This window comes from Diorhabda sublineata, unplaced genomic scaffold (assembly GCF_026230105.1).
Source record: "Diorhabda sublineata isolate icDioSubl1.1 unplaced genomic scaffold, icDioSubl1.1 Dsub_32, whole genome shotgun sequence".
In the NCBI taxonomy this organism is placed as follows: domain Eukaryota; kingdom Metazoa; phylum Arthropoda; class Insecta; order Coleoptera; family Chrysomelidae; genus Diorhabda; species Diorhabda sublineata.
This window is the reverse complement of record NW_026614255.1, coordinates 1-15000: the sequence shown is the minus strand read 5'-3', so window position 1 is coordinate 15000 and position 15000 is coordinate 1. Positions and strand designations below refer to the sequence as shown.

General features: G+C 42.7%; 2 non-coding genes across 2 annotated transcripts; both read left to right on the top strand.

Annotated features, from left to right (window-relative positions):
* Window positions 1-10691: 10691 nt before the first annotated feature.
* On the top strand, window positions 10692-12613 carry LOC130452245 (small subunit ribosomal RNA). The gene has a single exon (XR_008910887.1). It is a non-coding gene; the product is annotated as a small subunit ribosomal RNA (ribosomal RNA).
* A 1156-nt stretch (window positions 12614-13769) lies between these two features.
* Window positions 13770-13925, top strand: LOC130452237 (5.8S ribosomal RNA). Its single transcript, XR_008910879.1, has one exon. It is a non-coding gene; the product is annotated as a 5.8S ribosomal RNA (ribosomal RNA).
* Window positions 13926-15000: the final 1075 nt, after the last annotated feature.

The following is a 15000-nucleotide window of genomic DNA, read 5'->3' as shown; positions in this document are numbered from 1 at the left end:
CTTCATACTTCATACTTCATAATACACTAGCGCCCTCTGCCGGCCAGACGCCAAACTTGACACGAATTTACAGACACTAGCGCCACCTGCCGGCCAGAAGCCACACTTAACACGGTTTTATAGACACTAGCGCCCTCTGCCGGCCAGGCGCCAAACTTGACACGAATTTACAGACACTAGCGCCCTCTGCCGGCCAGAAGCCACACTTAACACGGTTTTATAGACACTAGTGCCCTCTACCGGCCAGACGCCAAACTTGACACGAATTTACAGACACTAGCGCCACCTGCCGGCCAGAAGCCACACTTAACACGGTTTTATAGACACTAGCGCCCTCTGCCGGCCAGGCGCCAAACTTGACACGGTTTTTTTTTTTCGATGTTATTACTATTTCATACAACTTTTATATGTTACACCTCGACAAGTTCTTATATCCTACCGGCCAGAAGAAAAACTAAACACGGTTTTATAGACACTAGCGCCACCTGCCGGCAAGAAGACAAACTAAACACGGTTTTATAGACACTAGCGCCCTCTGCCGGCCTGAAGCCACGCTTAACACGGTTTTATACACACTAGCGCCACCTGCCGGCCAGAAGACAAACTAAACACGGTTTTATAGACACTAGCGCCCTCTGCCAGCCAGACGCCAAACTTGACACGAATTTACAGACACTAGCGCCCTCTGCCGGCCAGAAGACAAACTAAACACGGTTTTATAGACACTAGCGCCCTCTGCCGGCCAGACGCCAAACTTGACACGAATTCACAGACACTAGCGCCACCTGCCGGCCAGAAGCCACACTTAACACGGTTTTATAGACACTAGCGCCCTCTGCCGGCCAGAAGACAAACTAAACACGGTTTTATAGACACTAGCGCCCTCTGCCGGCCAGGCGCCAAACTTGACACGAATTTACAGACACTAGCGCCACTTGCCGGCCAGAAGCCACACTTAACACGGTTTTATAGACACTAGCGCCCTCTGCCGGCCAGGCGCCAAACTTGCACGAATTCACAGACACTAGCGCCACCTGCCGGCCAGAAGCCACACTTAACACGGTTTTATAGACACTAGCGCCCTCTGCCGGCCAGAAGACAAACTAAACACGGTTTTATAGACACTAGCGCCACCTGCCGGCCAGAAGCCACACTTAACACGGTTTTATAGACACTAGCGCCCTCTGCCGGCCAGGCGCCAAACTTGACACGGTTTTTTTTTTTCGATGTTATTACTATTTCATACAACTTTTATATGTTACACCTCGACAAGTTCTTATATCCTACCGGCCAGAAGAAAAACTAAACACGGTTTTATAGACACTAGCGCCACCTGCCGGCAAGAAGACAAACTAAACACGGTTTTATAGACACTAGCGCCCTCTGCCGGCCTGAAGCCACGCTTAACACGGTTTTATACACACTAGCGCCACCTGCCGGCCAGAAGACAAACTAAACACGGTTTTATAGACACTAGCGCCCTCTGCCAGCCAGACGCCAAACTTGACACGAATTTACAGACACTAGCGCCCTCTGCCGGCCAGAAGACAAACTAAACACGGTTTTATAGACACTAGCGCCCTCTGCCGGCCAGACGCCAAACTTGACACGAATTTACAGACACTAGCGCCACCTGCCGGCCAGAAGCCACACTTAACACGGTTTTATAGACACTAGCGCCCTCTGCCGGCCAGGCGCCAAACTTGCACGAATTCACAGACACTAGCGCCACCTGCCGGCCAGAAGCCACACTTAACACGGTTTTATAGACACTAGTGCCCTCTACCGGCCAGACGCCAAACTTGACACGAATTTACAGACACTAGCGCCACCTGCCGGCCAGAAGCCACACTTAACACGGTTTTATAGACACTAGCGCCCTCTGCCGGCCAGGCGCGAAACTTGCACGAATTCACAGACACTAGCGCCACCTGCCGGCCAGAAGCCACACTTAACACGAATTTACAGACACTAGCGCCACCTGCCGGCCAGAAGACAAACTAAACACGGTTTTATAGACACTAGCGCCCTCTGCCGGCCAGGCGCCAAACTTGACACGAATTTACAGACACTAGCGCCCTCTGCCGGCCAGAAGCCACACTTAACACGGTTTTATAGACACTAGTGCCCTCTACCGGCCAGACTCCAAACTTGACACGAATTTACAGACACTAGCGCCACCTGCCGGCCAGAAGCCACACTTAACACGGTTTTATAGACACTAGCGCCCTCTGCCGGCCAGGCGCCAAACTTGACACGAATTTACAGACACTAGCGCCCTCTGCCGGCCAGAAGCCACACTTAACACGGTTTTATAGACACTAGTGCCCTCTACCGGCCAGACGCCAAACTTGACACGAATTTACAGACACTAGCGCCACCTGCCGGCCAGAAGCCACACTTAACACGGTTTTATAGACACTAGCGCCCTCTGCCGGCCAGGCGCCAAACTTGACACGGTTTTTTTTTTTCGATGTTATTACTATTTCATACAACTTTTATATGTTACACCTCGACAAGTTCTTATATCCTACCGGCCAGAAGAAAAACTAAACACGGTTTTATAGACACTAGCGCCACCTGCCGGCAAGAAGACAAACTAAACACGGTTTTATAGACACTAGCGCCCTCTGCCGGCCTGAAGCCACGCTTAACACGGTTTTATACACACTAGCGCCACCTGCCGGCCAGAAGACAAACTAAACACGGTTTTATAGACACTAGCGCCCTCTGCCAGCCAGACGCCAAACTTGACACGAATTTACAGACACTAGCGCCCTCTGCCGGCCAGAAGACAAACTAAACACGGTTTTATAGACACTAGCGCCCTCTGCCGGCCAGAAGACAAACTAAACACGGTTTTATAGACACTAGCGCCCTCTGCCGGCCAGGCGCCAAACTTGACACGAATTTACAGACACTAGCGCCACCTGCCGGCCAGAAGCCACACTTAACACGGTTTTATAGACACTAGCGCCCTCTGCCGGCCAGGCGCCAAACTTGCACGAATTCACAGACACTAGCGCCACCTGCCGGCCAGAAGCCACACTTAACACGGTTTTATAGACACTAGCGCCCTCTGCCGGCCAGAAGACAAACTAAACACGGTTTTATAGACACTAGCGCCACCTGCCGGCCAGAAGCCACACTTAACACGGTTTTATAGACACTAGCGCCCTCTGCCGGCCAGGCGCCAAACTTGACACGGTTTTTTTTTTTCGATGTTATTACTATTTCATACAACTTTTATATGTTACACCTCGACAAGTTCTTATATCCTACCGGCCAGAAGAAAAACTAAACACGGTTTTATAGACACTAGCGCCACCTGCCGGCAAGAAGACAAACTAAACACGGTTTTATAGACACTAGCGCCCTCTGCCGGCCTGAAGCCACGCTTAACACGGTTTTATACACACTAGCGCCACCTGCCGGCCAGAAGACAAACTAAACACGGTTTTATAGACACTAGCGCCCTCTGCCAGCCAGACGCCAAACTTGACACGAATTTACAGACACTAGCGCCCTCTGCCGGCCAGAAGACAAACTAAACACGGTTTTATAGACACTAGCGCCCTCTGCCGGCCAGACGCCAAACTTGACACGAATTTACAGACACTAGCGCCACCTGCCGGCCAGAAGCCACACTTAACACGGTTTTATAGACACTAGCGCCCTCTGCCGGCCAGGCGCCAAACTTGCACGAATTCACAGACACTAGCGCCACCTGCCGGCCAGAAGCCACACTTAACACGGTTTTATAGACACTAGTGCCCTCTACCGGCCAGACGCCAAACTTGACACGAATTTACAGACACTAGCGCCACCTGCCGGCCAGAAGCCACACTTAACACGGTTTTATAGACACTAGCGCCCTCTGCCGGCCAGGCGCGAAACTTGCACGAATTCACAGACACTAGCGCCACCTGCCGGCCAGAAGCCACACTTAACACGAATTTACAGACACTAGCGCCACCTGCCGGCCAGAAGACAAACTAAACACGGTTTTATAGACACTAGCGCCCTCTGCCGGCCAGGCGCCAAACTTGACACGAATTTACAGACACTAGCGCCCTCTGCCGGCCAGAAGCCACACTTAACACGGTTTTATAGACACTAGTGCCCTCTACCGGCCAGACGCCAAACTTGACACGAATTTACAGACACTAGCGCCACCTGCCGGCCAGAAGCCACACTTAACACGGTTTTATAGACACTAGCGCCCTCTGCCGGCCAGGCGCCAAACTTGACACGAATTTACAGACACTAGCGCCCTCTGCCGGCCAGAAGCCACACTTAACACGGTTTTATAGACACTAGTGCCCTCTACCGGCCAGACGCCAAACTTGACACGAATTTACAGACACTAGCGCCACCTGCCGGCCAGAAGCCACACTTAACACGGTTTTATAGACACTAGCGCCCTCTGCCGGCCAGGCGCCAAACTTGACACGGTTTTTTTTTTTCGATGTTATTACTATTTCATACAACTTTTATATGTTACACCTCGACAAGTTCTTATATCCTACCGGCCAGAAGAAAAACTAAACACGGTTTTATAGACACTAGCGCCACCTGCCGGCAAGAAGACAAACTAAACACGGTTTTATAGACACTAGCGCCCTCTGCCGGCCTGAAGCCACGCTTAACACGGTTTTATACACACTAGCGCCACCTGCCGGCCAGAAGACAAACTAAACACGGTTTTATAGACACTAGCGCCCTCTGCCAGCCAGACGCCAAACTTGACACGAATTTACAGACACTAGCGCCCTCTGCCGGCCAGAAGACAAACTAAACACGGTTTTATAGACACTAGCGCCCTCTGCCGGCCAGGCGCCAAACTTGCACGAATTCACAGACACTAGCGCCACCTGCCGGCCAGAAGCCACACTTAACACGGTTTTATAGACACTAGCGCCCTCTGCCGGCCAGAAGACAAACTAAACACGGTTTTATAGACACTAGCGCCCTCTGCCGGCCAGGCGCCAAACTTGACACGAATTTACAGACACTAGCGCCACCTGCCGGCCAGAAGCCACACTTAACACGGTTTTATAGACACTAGCGCCCTCTGCCGGCCAGGCGCCAAACTTGCACGAATTCACAGACACTAGCGCCACCTGCCGGCCAGAAGCCACACTTAACACGGTTTTATAGACACTAGCGCCCTCTGCCGGCCAGAAGACAAACTAAACACGGTTTTATAGACACTAGCGCCACCTGCCGGCCAGAAGCCACACTTAACACGGTTTTATAGACACTAGCGCCCTCTGCCGGCCAGGCGCCAAACTTGACACGGTTTTTTTTTTTCGATGTTATTACTATTTCATACAACTTTTATATGTTACACCTCGACAAGTTCTTATATCCTACCGGCCAGAAGAAAAACTAAACACGGTTTTATAGACACTAGCGCCACCTGCCGGCAAGAAGACAAACTAAACACGGTTTTATAGACACTAGCGCCCTCTGCCGGCCTGAAGCCACGCTTAACACGGTTTTATACACACTAGCGCCACCTGCCGGCCAGAAGACAAACTAAACACGGTTTTATAGACACTAGCGCCCTCTGCCAGCCAGACGCCAAACTTGACACGAATTTACAGACACTAGCGCCCTCTGCCGGCCAGAAGACAAACTAAACACGGTTTTATAGACACTAGCGCCCTCTGCCGGCCAGACGCCAAACTTGACACGAATTTACAGACACTAGCGCCACCTGCCGGCCAGAAGCCACACTTAACACGGTTTTATAGACACTAGCGCCCTCTGCCGGCCAGGCGCCAAACTTGCACGAATTCACAGACACTAGCGCCACCTGCCGGCCAGAAGCCACACTTAACACGGTTTTATAGACACTAGTGCCCTCTACCGGCCAGACGCCAAACTTGACACGAATTTACAGACACTAGCGCCACCTGCCGGCCAGAAGCCACACTTAACACGGTTTTATAGACACTAGCGCCCTCTGCCGGCCAGGCGCGAAACTTGCACGAATTCACAGACACTAGCGCCACCTGCCGGCCAGAAGCCACACTTAACACGAATTTACAGACACTAGCGCCACCTGCCGGCCAGAAGACAAACTAAACACGGTTTTATAGACACTAGCGCCCTCTGCCGGCCAGGCGCCAAACTTGACACGAATTTACAGACACTAGCGCCCTCTGCCGGCCAGAAGCCACACTTAACACGGTTTTATAGACACTAGTGCCCTCTACCGGCCAGACGCCAAACTTGACACGAATTTACAGACACTAGCGCCACCTGCCGGCCAGAAGCCACACTTAACACGGTTTTATAGACACTAGCGCCCTCTGCCGGCCAGGCGCCAAACTTGACACGGTTTGTTTTTTTCGATGTTATTACTATTTCATACAACTTTTATATGTTACACCTCGACAAGTTCTTATATCCTACCGGCCAGAAGAAAAACTAAACACGGTTTTATAGACACTAGCGCCACCTGCCGGCAAGAAGACAAACTAAACACGGTTTTATAGACACTAGCGCCCTCTGCCGGCCTGAAGCCACGCTTAACACGGTTTTATACACACTAGCGCCACCTGCCGGCCAGAAGACAAACTAAACACGGTTTTATAGACACTAGCGCCCTCTGCCAGCCAGACGCCAAACTTGACACGAATTTACAGACACTAGCGCCCTCTGCCGGCCAGAAGACAAACTAAACACGGTTTTATAGATACTAGCGCCCTCTGCCGGCCAGACGCCAAACTTGACACGAATTTACAGACACTAGCGCCACCTGCCGGCCAGAAGCCACACTTAACACGGTTTTATAGACACTAGCGCCCTCTGCCGGCCAGGCGCCAAACTTGCACGAATTCACAGACACTAGCGCCACCTGCCGGCCAGAAGCCACACTTAACACGGTTTTATAGACACTAGCGCCCTCTGCCGGCCAGGCGCCAAACTTTCAATTTTCGCAATTCATCTTTTTCGACAAGTTCCTAAGTCGAGCGGAATAAAATTTCACAATAATTGTTTTTTATTATTATCACTAATTTTATACAACTTTTATATAATGCACCTCGGACGTTCATACATCGAGCGGTCATCTAATTTCATAATACTGTTTTCCGTTATTGTTAATACTTTTCATAACACTTTTATATAATATACCTCGAACGGCTCCTACATACAAAACATCTCCATTCAATTTTCGCAATTCATCTTTTTCGACAAGTTCTTATATCGAGCGGAATATAATTTCATACTACTTGTTTTTCATTATTATCACTAATTTAATACAACTTTTATATAATACATCTCGGACGTTCATACATCGAGCGGCGATCTAATTTCATAATACTTTTTTCCGTTATTGTTAATATTTTCATAGCACTTTTATATTATATACCTCGAACGGCTCCTACATAAAAAACAACTCCATTCAACTTTCACAATTCATCTTTTTCGACAAGTTCCTAAGTCGAGCGGAATATAATTTCATACTACTTGTTTTTCATTATTATCACTAATTTAATACAACTTTTATATAATACATCTCGGACGTTCATACATCGAGCGGCGATCTAATTTCATAATACTTTTTTCCGTTATTGTTAATATTTTCATAGCACTTTTATATAATATACCTCGAACGGCTCCTACATACAAAACATCTCCATTCAACTTTCACAATTCATCTTTTTCGACAAGTTCATATATTTAGGGAAAATCTCATTTCATAATACTTGTTTTTCATAATTATTACTATTTTCATACAACTTTTATATAATACATCTCGTACGTTCGTTCATCGAGCGGCGATCTAATTTCATAATACATTTTTTCCGTTATTGTCAATATTTTCCATAACACTTTTATATAATATACCTCGAACGGTTCCTACATACAAAACATCTCCATTCAACTTTTACAATTCATCTTTTTCGACAAGTTCATATATTTAGGGAAAATCTCATTTCATAATACTTGTTTTTCATAATTATTACTATTTTCATACAACTTTTATATAATACATCTCGTACGTTCGTTCATCGAGCGGCGATCTAATTTCATAATACATTTTTTCCGTTATTGTTAATATTTTCCATAACACTTTTATATAATATACCTCGAACGGTTCCTACATACAAAACATCTCCATTCAACTTTCACAATTCATCTTTTTCGACAAGTTCATATATTTAGGGAAAATCTCATTTCATAATACTTGTTTTTCATAATTATTACTATTTTCATACAACTTTTATATAATACATCTCGTACGTTCGTTCATCGAGCGGCGATCTAATTTCATAATACATTTTTTCCGTTATTGTCAATATTTTCCATAACACTTTTATATAATATACCTCGAACGGTTCCTACATACAAAACATCTCCATTCAACTTTCACAATTCATCTTTTTCGACAAGTTCATATATTTAGGGAAAATCTCATTTCATAATACTTGTTTTTCATAATTATTACTATTTTCATACAACTTTTATATAATACATCTCGTACGTTCGTTCATCGAGCGGCGATCTAATTTCATAATACATTTTTTCCGTTATTGTTAATATTTTCCATAACACTTTTATATAATATACCTCGAACGGCTCCTACATACAAAACATCTCCATTCAATTTTCGCAATTCATCTTTTTCGACAAGTTCTTATATCGAGCGGAATATAATTTCATACTACTTGTTTTTCATTATTATCACTAATTTAATACAACTTTTATATAATACATCTCGGACGTTCATACATCGAGCGGCGATCTAATTTCATAATACTTTTTTCCGTTATTGTTAATATTTTCATAGCACTTTTATATTATATACCTCGAACGGCTCCTACATAAAAAACAACTCCATTCAACTTTCACAATTCATCTTTTTCGACAAGTTCCTAAGTCGAGCGGAATATAATTTCATACTACTTGTTTTTCATTATTATCACTAATTTAATACAACTTTTATATAATACATCTCGGACGTTCATACATCGAGCGGCGATCTAATTTCATAATACTTTTTTCCGTTATTGTTAATATTTTCATAGCACTTTTATATAATATACCTCGAACGGCTCCTACATACAAAACATCTCCATTCAACTTTCACAATTCATCTTTTTCGACAAGTTCATATATTTAGGGAAAATCTCATTTCATAATACTTGTTTTTCATAATTATTACTATTTTCATACAACTTTTATATAATACATCTCGTACGTTCGTTCATCGAGCGGCGATCTAATTTCATAATACATTTTTTCCGTTATTGTCAATATTTTCCATAACACTTTTATATAATATACCTCGAACGGCTCCTACATACAAAACATCTCCATTCAATTTTCGCAATTCATCTTTTTCGACAAGTTCTTATATCGAGCGGAATATAATTTCATACTACTTGTTTTTCATTATTATCACTAATTTAATACAACTTTTATATAATACATCTCGGACGTTCATACATCGAGCGGCGATCTAATTTCATAATACTTTTTTCCGTTATTGTTAATATTTTCATAGCACTTTTATATTATATACCTCGAACGGCTCCTACATAAAAAACAACTCCATTCAACTTTCACAATTCATCTTTTTCGACAAGTTCCTAAGTCGAGCGGAATATAATTTCATACTACTTGTTTTTCATTATTATCACTATTTTCATACAACTTTTATATAATACATCTCGTACGTTCGTACATCGAGCGGCAATCTAATTTCATAATACTTTTTTTCCGTTATTGTTAATATTTTCCATAACACTTTTACGTCTCGGACGGTATGAAGTTTCATAATACTTCTTTTTAATATTCATAATACATCTTTTATATATTTTCACTATACATCTTTATTAATGTTAATGTAGAAAGCGTACCGTTGTACAGCGCACATATATGTGTGGTGTATCGAAGTTGACGTCTCGTTAAATTTTAATGAACTCGTTATAATTTACGTAAAGACGTTGTATCGGTCATTCCACATTATAGTGGATTATATAGTTTTCTGAAAGGGTCCCCGTTCTCCTCCAATATATTATCGTATATTGCTAGCGGTTCCCTTTTTAGATATTATATCAATATATCCACAAATTAAATTATATATTGCGAGATCGCGAATTTAGCTAGCGTTTTACCGCGAGCGATTCATATGCGATCGTCTATAAAAATATATATAATAATATAACATTTATATTATTACACAAAATTGCGATAACTCTCATTATTCCGAGCGAGAATAAAAATTTCGTTCATTATTATCTAATTGTAAACCATGTCGCTTACAATCTAGCGAAGGGTAGAGATAATGTCGAAATTCTATTCCGGTCGACGTAATTATATCTTATTTAAAATATCATTTCGATTAAATTTTAGATAAATTTATAGTCGATTCGGTGAAAATTTTATGAAATATAAGAAAAATATATTATAATATATAAAGCGTGGCGCCGAAAATTATATATTTTCAATAATAAGCGCAGCAAACACCACGCAAACGAAAAAGTAAATAACAATGTGTTTATTATATACGAGAATATAGATGAATATAAAATATTATGTGTATAAATATAAAATATATGTAATATGAAAAAACGTCATCATAATTCTCATCCTCACATTATGTGGTGGATATTGTTATTAAAACTTTTTCGATAATAGTTTTATTATATATAAAATACACAAATAGTAGTTCCCTGGTTGATCCTGCCAGTAGTCATATGCTTGTCTCAAAGATTAAGCCATGCATGTCTCAGTACAAGCCAAATTAAGGTGAAACCGCGAAAGGCTCATTAAATCAGTTATGGTTCCTTAGATCGTACCCACATTTACTTGGATAACTGTGGTAATTCTAGAGCTAATACATGCAAACAGAGTTCCGACCGGAGACGGAAGGAGCGCTTTTATTAGATCAAAACCAATCGGTGGCGGGCTTGCTCGTCATCGTACAATTTGGTGACTCTGAATAACTTTTCGCTGATCGCACGGTCTCGCACCGGCGACGCATCTTTCAAATGTCTGCCTTATCAACTGTCGATGGTAGGTTCTGCGCCTACCATGGTTGTAACGGGTAACGGGGAATCAGGGTTCGATTCCGGAGAGGGAGCCTGAGAAACGGCTACCACATCCAAGGAAGGCAGCAGGCGCGCAAATTACCCACTCCCGGCACGGGGAGGTAGTGACGAAAAATAACGATACGGGACTCATCCGAGGCCCCGTAATCGGAATGAGTACACTCTAAACCCTTTAACGAGGATCAATTGGAGGGCAAGTCTGGTGCCAGCAGCCGCGGTAATTCCAGCTCCAATAGCGTATATTAAAGTTGTTGCGGTTAAAAAGCTCGTAGTCGAATCTGTGTCCCACGCCGCTGGTTCATCGTACGCGGTGTCAACTGGCGTGTCGTGGGACGTCCTGCCGGTGGGCTTAGCTCGCAAGGGCGGCCCAACTCAATCCCGCCGCGGTGCTCTTGACTGAGTGTCGAGGTGGGCCGGCACGTTTACTTTGAACAAATTAGAGTGCTTAAAGCAGGCCAAAATTTTGCCTGAATACTGTGTGCATGGAATAATGGAATAGGACCTCGGTTCTATTTTGTTGGTTTTCGGAACCCCGAGGTAATGATTAATAGGAACGGATGGGGGCATTCGTATTGCGACGTTAGAGGTGAAATTCTTGGATCGTCGCAAGACGGACAGAAGCGAAAGCATTTGCCAAAAACGCTTTCATTGATCAAGAACGAAAGTTAGAGGTTCGAAGGCGATCAGATACCGCCCTAGTTCTAACCATAAACGATGCCAGCTAGCGATCCGCCGACGTTCCTCCGATGACTCGGCGGGCAGCTTCCGGGAAACCAAAGCTTTTGGGTTCCGGGGGAAGTATGGTTGCAAAGCTGAAACTTAAAGGAATTGACGGAAGGGCACCACCAGGAGTGGAGCCTGCGGCTTAATTTGACTCAACACGGGAAACCTCACCAGGCCCGGACACCGGAAGGATTGACAGATTGAGAGCTCTTTCTTGATTCGGTGGGTGGTGGTGCATGGCCGTTCTTAGTTGGTGGAGCGATTTGTCTGGTTAATTCCGATAACGAACGAGACTCTAGCCTGCTAACTAGGCGTATTTCGACATCCCAAAGGCCCGTCGGTATTGAGTTTCGGCTCTTGCCGTTCGCGGTTTTTACTGTCGGCGTACAAATAATTCTTCTTAGAGGGACAGGCGGCTTCTAGCCGCACGAGATTGAGCAATAACAGGTCTGTGATGCCCTTAGATGTTCTGGGCCGCACGCGCGCTACACTGAAGGAATCAGCGTGTCCTCCCTGGCCGAGCGGCCCGGGTAACCCGCTGAACCTCCTTCGTGCTAGGGATTGGGGCTTGCAATTGTTCCCCATGAACGAGGAATTCCCAGTAAGCGCGAGTCATAAGCTCGCGTTGATTACGTCCCTGCCCTTTGTACACACCGCCCGTCGCTACTACCGATTGAATGATTTAGTGAGGTCTTCGGACTGAGCGCGGTGGCGTTTCGGCGTCGCCGATGCTTCGGAAAGATGACCAAACTTGATCATTTAGAGGAAGTAAAAGTCGTAACAAGGTTTCCGTAGGTGAACCTGCGGAAGGATCATTACAGAGTATTTGTTCGTTTTTAAACAAAAAATAAAAAAACGAAATCAAGTCTGTATTATTATATTATATATAATTGTGAAAGAAATTTTTCTTTTCTACAAAATAATCGAACTCTTCAAAAGAAAATTTATATATGATATAAATATATGATGTATATATATTGAGATTTTTTTTTTTTTTTTTTATAAAATTCGAACAAGTTTCGAATAATATTTAAAAAAAAAAAAGATAAATATATTTCATACGTCTATAAAATATATATCTACATATATAAATTTACAGTAAAAATAACGAAAAATTTTTATCATAGATTAGTAGAAGGAGTCGACGACGACGACGACGACGAACGACGATGACGACACAATAGTAGTAACAATATATTTTTATTATTATATATATATATATTAACGATTGACAGAACGATCATTAACAAAATTTCTTGTTAACTAAAAACGTTCTAATATAAAGAATCGTTATTATAATAAACGAAAAATATATAGATTATTGAAACGTCGTCTGTTGTTGTTGTTGTTGTTGTTGTCGTCGTGTGTGTCTGTCTTCTGTATTTTTATGGAGAAATTTTATTTCGTTTTTTTATTATTACATAAGTTTTTTATCGATCGAAGGTAATACAAAAAAATTTCGACAATATTATATGTGATGATGATTATGTGAGATGATAAGACATTTTCTTCATCCGGGTACCTAAACGAAACTTTTAAGCACGTGTCGATTCTTTCGATATGTATAAAAATTCGTTTTAGAAATAATATTTCACGTATTATTTCGAAGGTGTTCGAAGATTTACGCCCGACCGTGTCGAAATTTGTATAAAACTTTCAAGATTAAAAAACTTGTAATAATTAAGAGGAATATATCGTGCGAGATATCTGTCTATGCGCGCCTCTTTTGTAATAAAACATGTGCAGCGGTTAAAATTTATCGGATATTTTTAAGTACGATATTATAATTTCTCTAAAATTTATATATAATTACCATTTAATAAATAATATATATATATATATATATATATATTATATAAATGTCGTTAGATAATTCTATACGCGTATAAAATATTATAATATTATTATTAATTTAATAATCAAATATTAAAAATACGACGAATAGAATATGAGAAAACGACATAATAAAATGATTACCCTGAACGGTGAATCACTTGGCTCGTGGGTCGATGAAGAACGCAGCTAATTGCGCGTCAACTTGTGAACTGCAGGACACATGAACATCGACATTTCGAACGCACATTGCGGTCCTCGGATACTCGTTCCCGGACCACTCCTGACTGAGGGTCGTATCAATTTAAAAGACTGCTTAGAATTTAAAATTTTTCAATTTATTATAGAAAAATAAATGACTAAGCGTGTTGGATGTGTGAGACACAATAACGCACACTAAAAGAAAACACACGCACATACTATAAACTTGTGCGTATTTTTTTTTTGTGCGGCATCCTAAAATGCGAAAAGCAGCGTAAATTTTTTATAGAAAAAATTTGCGCAATTTTTGAACACAACGACGCTATTACTACCATAAATTGATCGTGTGTATTTTTATATGAAATACATAAAATTTGTTTGGTAGAGTTATATTTACGTATATATAGTCGATAAATAAGTGTATATATTATATATATTTAAAATGATAACGCGGTCGTCGTGTCCGAGAGAAATAATAAAGTTTCGAAGACTGGACGTCTGACCAGTGTTTTTTTTTATATCATTTATACTGTATCGACAAAATATATGAATTTATATATATATATATATATATATATGTATAACTTGCTCTGCCGCCTCTATAAATAAAAACAAATAATGTTATATTTCATATAATGTGATTAAACACACGTTTTTTTTTGTGATATTTTAGCGAATTGTATTTAAATATTATAGATATATTATAATATATCGACCTCAGAGCAGGTGAGATTACCCGCTGAATTTAAGCATATTACTAAGCGGAGGAAAAGAAACTAACTAGGATTCCCTTAGTAGCTGCGAGCGAACAGGGAAAAGCCCAGCACCGAATCCCGTGGTCGATATCGGCCACCGGGAAATGTGGTGTTAGGGAGGATCCGTTTATCACGAGATCGTGCGGCGCGTCCAAGTCCTTCTTGAACGGGGCCACAGCCCATAGAGGGTGCCAGGCCCGTAGCGACCGTTGCCGATTGCGTGAGGATCTCTCCTGAGAGTCGGGTTGCTTGAGAGTGCAGCCCTAAGTGGGTGGTAAACTCCATCTAAGGCTAAATATGACCACGAGACCGATAGCGAACAAGTACCGTGAGGGAAAGTTGAAAAGCACTTTGAAGAGAGAGTTCAAGAGTACGTGAAACCGTTCAGGGGTAAACCTGAGAAACCCGAAAGGTCG